Genomic DNA, 9,668 nt, shown 5'->3' on the forward strand with positions numbered 1-9,668 from the left:
AGTTCTATAGACACTGACACTTTCTAGTCTTCCACATTAGCCCACGCCCAACTCTGCCAGCCATTCCTTTGACAACCTGCACTCAACCCGCACATTGTAAATCTCTTCAAGTGGCCGCTCAAACCTTGCATAGATTCCTGTTATGCGGGAGACTATGATGGTGGACTCGGACCAACTGTTTGACAGGTTGCGAGCAGGTCATTCTCAGGTTTTCACATCAACCCGAACCAGACTTGTTTTTTAAAATGAGTCGGTTTGTTGAACTCGATCCCGACCCGTATGACAAAAGGGTTGACCCTAATTTAAAATTTTAAGGTCAAGTTTAGGTTGCCTTTTTGGGTCGTATCAAATATTGACACCCTTAGCACAAAGACCTCTTACATCCCAAGCTCTTGTTAGGCGGTTTAGACCTTTTTGACAAAGTTTTTTTAAACTCTAAACATACTAAATTTTATACACATATTTTTATGCATGCAATAAAAAAATGTCAAGATTTATAAGCCTAAGCCCTTAAGATGACAAACTATTTAAATTTTGATAAATAAACAACTAGTTTTACTATAAGCAATTAACACAAAAATTAAAGAAGGTTATATAAATGACTGTAAATGATTGTAGAATATTAGATTAGGATGTGAACTTGTCATATGAAGTTGATGGTGGAGTTTAAAAATAATTTGAGGTGTAGGGAATAAGACTATGTTAAAGTGTTCACTATTTGGGCTAATGGCTATGTGAGAGTGTTTAAAAATGTTTTTAGCTTTTAATTGCTTGTTTATTAGTCTTAAGGAGTGTTTATAATATGTGTTTAAGAGAATTTGTAAGTAACATAAAAGAAATAAAAATAAATATCAAATTATATCAAAGAAAATGCATACATTTAAAGCCACCACACACTAAACAAATGAACAAAGTTTTCCACAAAATTATTTCATTCAAAAAAATTTAAAATTACAATGCATATCAACCCATATTTTTAAGCATTACAAAATAACTATTGAATGAAAAAAATAGAGTAAAAATTAGAGGGAGACACATATTTATAGACATTTTAAGATAACTATTGGGCAAAAAAATATATAATAAAAAATAGAGGGGATTACTGAACATTAAAAAGAATTTCCACTTATTAATTCCACCTATACATTTTTTATTGCTCATCTCTACCTAACAATTTCATGATTACTCATATAAATTTCTAGATAATAAATAAAATATATCATTAAAGCTCAAATTTATTCATTTGCATGTGGAATTCTTAAAACTTTTATTCAAAATTACTTAATTTTTTAAATAAACAAATATACATAAATTTTAGATAAATAAATATCAAGTCTTCGTCATGGGAAACATGAAACATTTTATTTGTTCTTAACCAAAAAGAAATTCAGCATTATCTCTGAAAAGAAAATGGATAAGCATTATTTAAAAGATGATTCATTAGTCTTTATATTATAATTTTGTTAAGGCTTCATAGCTTAAAGATAACAGAAAACACACACAAAAGATTGATTACTACTTTATTTTTCAACCAAATGGCAAAGGTGCAGACACTTAAGGCCAGAAATATTACTGCTACCACTATCTAAATATTTTCTGAAGATTAAAAATCAAATACTACCACAGATGTTCTGCAGGTGCAACAAGCTTATCCATCTCCCTTTTTAAGGGAAAGAGAAGAACACCTAATACTGCTTAGTTGCAAATCCATGACCACTAATGGTGGGAGAAAATATAAAATGCTACAGATGACATTTCTACATTGGATTTTACCTTACAACATTCAGAAGACAGAATATTTCAGGCTGAGGATCTCAGATCTCTACCACTGAACAATTTCTCCCAACTGCTAAATGTTAACAATTCAAGAAACCAAGATCTGCACCTTTGTCCTGACAGCAATTAGAGCCAAGTTGAACTAAGCCAAATGCTTGAAGAATCAGAGTCAGAGTCACACAAGCCATGATCATCAACATTTTTTTCACATTAGGGTTTATATATCTGCAATAAATTAGAGAAGCAATTTTGTTATTTTGAAACTTGACTTTGAAAACAAACATGAGTGCAAAAGAATAAGAGGAGAAACACTTAAAATGATTCAAAATTTTCAAGATAACTAAATAGATGCTGTATTAGTTTAGAAATGAGATCACTATAGCATCGCTATGTTGTTTATCCAATCCATTAAAGCTTCGTTTGGGACGGCTTTCTTACTGCTTCATAAAACAATTTTTTAGTACAAAAAATTGTTTTAGGAAGCAGAAAAAAAGTCGTCCCAAACGAAGCCTAAGTCAACAATCTCTAACAAAATGGACTGCGCATACATCTTATTTCATAGAATTATCATGAAACCAAAAAATCATGAACAATTTGAGAGAACATGGAGCTGTTTGGTTCAGGCTTACTAACCAACTTAAATTAGCCTAAGCTTGGCTTCTAAGCCAAACATACAGGGGTGGATCCCCCTTTAGCTCAGGTGCCCCTCCTAAAAAAAAGAAATAATCTTTATTATATGATTCTTTAGATAATTTATCTTATCCATCTATTTTTTAGCCTCTAGTACAAGGGTTTTTAGGCAGTTGTTTCTAAACCTTCTTAACTAATGTCGATGATGGGACAGGTCAGACCAACTTTAATATCCATGCATGTTATTCTAATCCCTTTAGAAAGCTGATGGACCAGTTCACCCGAAAGCCTAGTAGCCTATTTGCCTTTTTGCACTCACTTGTGATGATGACTATGTTATATGTATTTTATCCTTAAATTTAATATGCTAGTATTCAATGTCATTCCTCAAGTGGCTGATAAAATAAGAATGATTATCCTTTCTCTAATTAATAATGCAGCTGAAGGGTCATTAACTTCAATTCATTTGCCAAGATACTTTGAAGTCCCACATACACCACTTTTAATTTAAATAAGACAAGGCCTTCACCCAATTATATCAAGCAATCCGCCATCACTCTCCTTGGAATCCCGACTTCAACTAGAAGCAATTATTTTCAAGCTAATTTGTTGTTTACCAGAACAATAGATATGATGCATATGAATTCCTTGTTGTGATGATGCTAGGAATTGGAATTGCATTAGTTTCCCTCATGTCATATCATATATGAATTACAACTGATCTTAGTTTATTCTAAGATGAGTTTTGCATTTAGGGTTTTGAAAGGGAAAAAAGAAGAATTGCTGGACATAATGACTAGAAGAGGAATAAATATGGCTAGTTAACTTAAATGGAAAGGAGAAATATCTAATCACATTAGGGAAGGTTATATAAATTAGTGTATGCTAGAAATGCTAATAATAAAAATGAGGTTGGAATAATATGTGGATTGATGGACGAAAGATATAATTATTGAAGGAATAGGGTTAGTAATAAATAATAAAAATAAAAAAACTATCCTAGGATGACATGATAGAATTTAAAAGTGAAAAACTAGTAATAATTCAAAATGAGTTGCCAAGGGAGGCAAATTATAATGTTTTAATTGAGTCAAGCTTGGTGTGTGATATGACTAATTCCATTAAGAAGATTATTATAGAAGTTGTAAGCAAGTAAATTATCAAAATAATCCATATATTATGAAGTGTGTCTATTTAAGCCTCCAAGTTTTCAAAGAGTCCAAATTAGTCTCATAACTTATTAAATCCTAAGCATTTTGGTTCTTCCAACATCTCTTCAATTTGCAATCATATGACAGGAAGAAATTTATCAAGTCATTTTAAATTTTATAAGTTAAGCTATACTCTAGAGCTCCTCTACATGTGGAGAGAGCCTTGAGCAAGATTGTCATAGCTACGAGTGAGATACTTACAAGAGAGACACAACTGCATGGTCGGGTTATGGCCCTAGCTATGTAGCACCTCCCTCATACCTTCATTGGTTTGCTAGAGGCTTTTTGTACACTGTATAAGAGATCTAGGGCATTTCTAAAAGTGAAAAAATCCAAAACATTCTTATAGTTTGCTTCCCATCACAAGTTTCATTGATTGCAAACTAGAGAGAAGACAAAAATAACCAAAAAGTTTAGAACTTAATAAATTAAGAAACAAACTTGGGCAACTCAAAAATTCTGAGATAAAAATAGATATGCCAAATTGGAGAGTAGATATATTAAATTTGACCTATATAAAAAAATATAGAGGTAGACCTAAAGCTTTTGTTTGAAAGTAATAAAAATGATTTTTTTAATTAGATTTAAATTAGAATTTGACTCTTAATAGGACACAATGGAGAAAAATAATTCATGTAGCCAACCCTACGTAGTGGGATAAAAGGCATCTTACTATTGTTGTTGTTATACCTAAGAAGTCTATGAAACACTTTGATCATGCACTATTTTGGGAGTGTTTAGAAATATATATAGTATATTGATAAAGATATTTAGTGGCATAACAAGGATGTACAAATGATTGTGAAGAAAAATATATATACATACAAGGAGTGGCAAAAATTCAATAACACTAATAGTTATAATGATTATTTGAAAACTCAAAGTCTTGCAAAAAGTGCAATGAGCCAAACAAATAGCTTTTAATGATTTATACAATAGACTTGTCACTTAAAATGGAGAAAAGAAAATGTACAAAATAGCTGTCAATAGATAAAAGATTTAAAGATTGATAAAAACAAATTCATTAAAAGCAAAGATAATAAAATTTTGTATAAAGATAAGAAAATAAAGGAAACATGAAAATGCTATTTTGAGGAATTCTTAAATGAGAGTTTTAAGGAATAAATCATGTTGGAAAAATATATAAAAAAATTCTCAGATATATTATGTATCGACTTAAAAGGTGAAGTAGATTTAGCATCAAGAAAATAATATAAAAGTAAAACTTTATGTGCAAAGAAGATGGCGAAATTTGGTGAGTTGTGAGAGATGCTATAGTGGTTTGACTAACAATATTTTCAACAAAACTTTATAAACAAAGAAGATGCCTAATAATTAAAGAAAAATCATTTTAATACTAATATTTAAAACAACGAAAGAAATTTAAAATTTTGCTTACTATAAAAGAATCAAACATATGAGTCATATAACAAAGCAATGAGAAATTAATGGAACATATATGTAAAAAAAATGTCAATTTTGAATAACAAATTTAGTTTCATGCCAAAAATATTTACTATGAAAATAATTTGAGTTAAGATAACTGATGAAAATAATATAAATAGCATAAAATAGATATTCATATAATTTTATTGAGCTTGAGAACTCATATGATTCAGTACCAAAAGAATGATTTGTTGCACATTAAGATAGAAAAATGTGTGTTAAAAATATGTTGAGGTTATTAAAGAGAAATATAGAGCACTACTAGTATTAAAATGTGCTGTAGAGTGACAAAAGAATTTCGAATTGTGATAGGATTAAATAAATAACCAATATTGAGTTTATATCATCTTTATAATGATTATGAAGATGCTTAAAAAAATATTCATAGTGATGTGTTGGTGTTTGATTTTTTTAGATGAAGATGAGAGATTGGATAATCATCTTTAGCATTATTCTGAATATTTCAGATCGACATTATGAATTCTTATTTTTCATTCATTTCTATTGAGTGTTATTTGAGATATTAAACCTATTATTCGCAATCAATTTAAACAACTTATATTAGTGTAATCTACAAACCCTAAATGGTATAATATTAACAATTATCAATAAATATTATAAGAATATAAAAACAAAAAAAAACAATAAATAAATAAAATTAAAAAAAATCAACAAATATCATAAGAAGATAAATTGATACTAATGTATGATAGGTTTAAGTTTCATAGATATAATAAATTATTATTATTATTAATGAGGACATAAATGCCAGAGTTAAGAATGTGCAGTGAAGGTGCTGATGTGCAGCTTAATTTTTTTTTAAAAGTCGACTTCTCTATTATATATATATATAAAATAATGAATGATTATATTAAAAAAATAATTAGAGCGGAAAATATTAAAGATATAACAATTGAAATAGATTTAGATTGCTTGAATATGTACACATAATAATAAAAATAAACCCATTAGATGGGCAGATAAAAATAGTGTTGGAGGTTCAGAATTATGATCAATGAAACTTATGAGTTATAAATGAAAACTATGTGAGAGAGTAATTGAACAAAGGCATATAAAAATTTTGCAGCTTCAGAGAATCAATTTGGATTCATAACAAGAGGATATACAATAAAAATGAAATTTATGTTCATTTAATTAATAAAAAAAAAGTAGAGATGAAAGAAATGATCATATAATTTTTTTTAGAGAAAGCATATTATCGAATACCATAAGAATAAATTTAGTTCTCACAAAGGAAAAAAAAGAGTGTAAAAATATGTATGATAGACTACTGGTTAGTATCAAAAGAAGTAATGGAGTGACCAAAAAGTTATAATTAAATATGATTATATCAAGAATCAGCATTGATTGCAAATCCTTTTATGTTGGTTATGCACATGTTTATAGAGATAATCAAAATGAGGCAACTTGATGTATATTTTTTGCAAATACTAGTATTAATTGTTGAGATAATCATTGAAATAAATGAAAATTTAGAATAATAAAAATATATATTTAGAAGATGGAATAAATAGTGATTATATGATATGAAACATTAGTGGGTAAGATATTAATAATTTTCAATCAATATTATTAGAAAATAAAATGATATTTATGAGTTATAGATTTTAAGAATCTTGGACATATTACAAAAAATGAACATATAAATGAAAATATAATTTTAAGAGTTAAAGCATGAAGGTTACAGTGCAAGTATTATTTAATAAAAGGATATCATTGAGACTTAAAAGAAAATTTAATAAAGCCATACTTACATCGATGACGTTATATGAATCTAAGTGTTGAGCTATAAAAAGATGTGAATATAGAACTTGAGTAGGATAGACAAGACAATTTTATGATGGATAATTAAGCAAAACTAGAAACAATAAATTAAAGAATGCTTACAACAACAACAACAACAACAACATCAAGCCTTTATCCCACTACGTGGGGTCGGCTACATGAATCCTTTTTCTCCATTGAGTCCTATTAAAAGCCAAATTCTCATTTAAATCTAATAAAGAAAGGTCATTCCTAATATTTTCTAACCAAGTCTTTTTAGGTCTACCCCTACCTTTCTTAACACAAGTCAAATCTAATACCTCTACTCTCTTAACTGGGTCGTCGGAAGGCCGCCTTTTTATGTGACCAAACCATCTAAGGCGACTCTCTCAAATTAAATAATGCTTATATTAAAAAATAATTAGAGTGACATTAATGAAAAATAAGATAATTGAAAATAAACTTAGTTGATTTAAACATGAACAACAGTAAATAGAAAGTGTAACATTAAACCAATAGAATAAATTTGTGCTAGAGAATTAGGAAGGAGAAAGGGTAGATCTAAGATAACATTAATAGAAGTTATTTAAAATGATTTGCAAAGAATATGCCTGGTACCTCATACAACACTTAGCATTAACAAATGGAGAATGGGAATTGGCAAAGTCAAACCCAAAAAGTTAAGATTAGGTTAATGATGAAGATGATGGTAAAATTATTGTCAATGATTAGGAAGGATAAGTGGACCTAAGATAATGAATTGAAGTTGTTCATTTGCCTCTCATTGGAACCCATAGGTTGGCACCTTGCTGTGTGTGACAAATACATATCACACCTCATGTAATACTATGCACGAACAAATAAAAAATGATAATTAGTAATGCCAACACCAAATAATTAGAATAAGGTTAATAGAGCTATGAAAAACATTTAAAAAATGTAGAAGTTGAAGCAAGATTATAGGAAATGATGAGTTTGAGGCAGCTATTGACAGCCCAGCTACCCAGGCGGGCAGCAGCCCAGCTGCTCAGGTGGGGCCGATGACCTCCTTTATCACTTATATGAGAAGAAGAGGCTTTGAGGGAAAATTCTTTGGGAAATATGTAAAGGGCATTTATTAGGAGATTTGGGCTGTTAAGGGAGGAGATTGTGGAGAGTTGAGGTTTATGTTGAGTTTTATTTTCTACAACATTTTTTGTTGGGTGTTTGGGTTCATAGTGGATGCTAGGAATTGTGGGAGAGATGATTCACCTCTCGAACAGTGAATCAACTTGTATCTAGTCTTTCTTTGCTTGGAGACTGGTAAATACAACTCTCTTTGTGTTATTTCTGGATCTATTTGGAGTAAGTAATTGTTTTCTTTATTGTTGTGTTGTTTTGATCATCAAGTCCAATCAAAATTATATGGCTTGCTCTTAGGGTCCTCATATAGAGAACCCGAAAGGTGAACAATCAAAGAAAGAAAATAATTGAATACAACAAATTTTAAGTTGGATCTTTTGCAAAAATAATCAAACCAAATTTTCATGACATTAATATAAAATTTTCATTTCACATAGGAGGTAAAACAAAATAAAGAAAGAAACAAAAATCATTTAAAAAACATGAATGCAAATTGAGTACAAAAAAATGTGCTAGGTTGAGGGAAAACTTTAATAGAGAAGTTATGAAAAACAAATGGCCTTGAGAGCTTCATAAAATAGTGCATTTATAGCTGGCCACCCATTGCCTTGGAAGCTCCGATAAGAATTTCTCCAAAGGAAAAAGAACCACCAACCCATATTTCCATTTGTGTGCTGATTTCAATCAAATGAAACTCCAAGAATGGTAGAAGACAAATTAAATTATTTTTTTTTTCTCTTTTTCAAAGATGTCACTGACATTCCACACTCTCCCTCAAGCTAGTTTGCAAACATCACATAATTGTCTATCTTTTTTTTTAATGTTTCAAATAGAGGTATTGTCAACCCTTTTATCTAAATGTCAACAATTTGAACAAAAGATTAAATAAAACACACAGATCTCTGGTTTGCATTTTTTTCTTTAATAAAATGTCAATCTACTTCCACATGATTAGTTTGATCATGATGGACAAAGTTTTGTGCTATACTGATAGCAATGTTATTGTCATAATATAATATCATAGGATTCTTGGCTATTACTTGAAGTTCTTCTAAGAACAACTTAAGTCAAATTAGATCACTAATCTCATTAGCATAGGATCTGAGTTCAACTTCTGCACCACTCCTTGCCACGATATTTTATTTCTGAATTCTACATGTAACAAAACTATCCAAATGTAAGTGTCATACCCTAACGTAGATCTCCTGTCATCTACAAAGCCTAGCCAATCAATATCATCATAAACTTCTATTATTTTAGTTTACCTTTCTCAAAGAATGGTCCCCTTTCAAAGTTCCCTTTGAAGTATGAGTATACTTATGGTAGTACCCATGAGTTCTTTGTGAGATGAATGAATGAAATAGCTTACCATGCAAATAGCAAAAAGCAAATTCAGGTTTGGCATCAAACGAATAGATGAGTTTCAGAACTAATCTTTGATATCTTCCCTTTTCATAGACCACTTAGTTTTGAGTTCGGATTAGTTGGAGTGTCTACATGTTTCCTCCCAATCAAACCAATTCCTTTTAAAATATCTAGAACATATTTCCAATGAAAATGATAATAGTATATTTCTTTCAAGTTAATTTATTTCCCAACAAAATACTTGAGAGGACCAAGGCCTTTGATTTTGATCTCTGTAGCTAGCATTTTTTTCAAAATACTTATCTACCGATCATGACATCTATAATGATATCA

General features: G+C 29.7%; 1 protein-coding gene across 1 annotated transcript in view; it reads right to left on the reverse strand.

Annotated features, from left to right (window-relative positions):
• Positions 1-1,592: 1,592 nt before the first annotated feature.
• LOC110100735 (transcription factor GTE4) overlaps positions 1,593-9,668 on the reverse strand; it is a 13,503-nt gene continuing 5,427 nt past the window's right edge. The window contains exon 5 of the mRNA XM_020828373.2: positions 1,593-2,001. The gene's annotated coding sequence lies outside the window, so the exon portion shown is untranslated. The remainder of the gene's footprint in view (positions 2,002-9,668) is intronic.

Source organism: Dendrobium catenatum, unplaced genomic scaffold (genome assembly GCF_001605985.2).
Source record: "Dendrobium catenatum unplaced genomic scaffold, ASM160598v2 fragScaff_scaffold_1488, whole genome shotgun sequence".
Lineage (NCBI taxonomy): Eukaryota > Viridiplantae > Streptophyta > Magnoliopsida > Asparagales > Orchidaceae > Dendrobium > Dendrobium catenatum.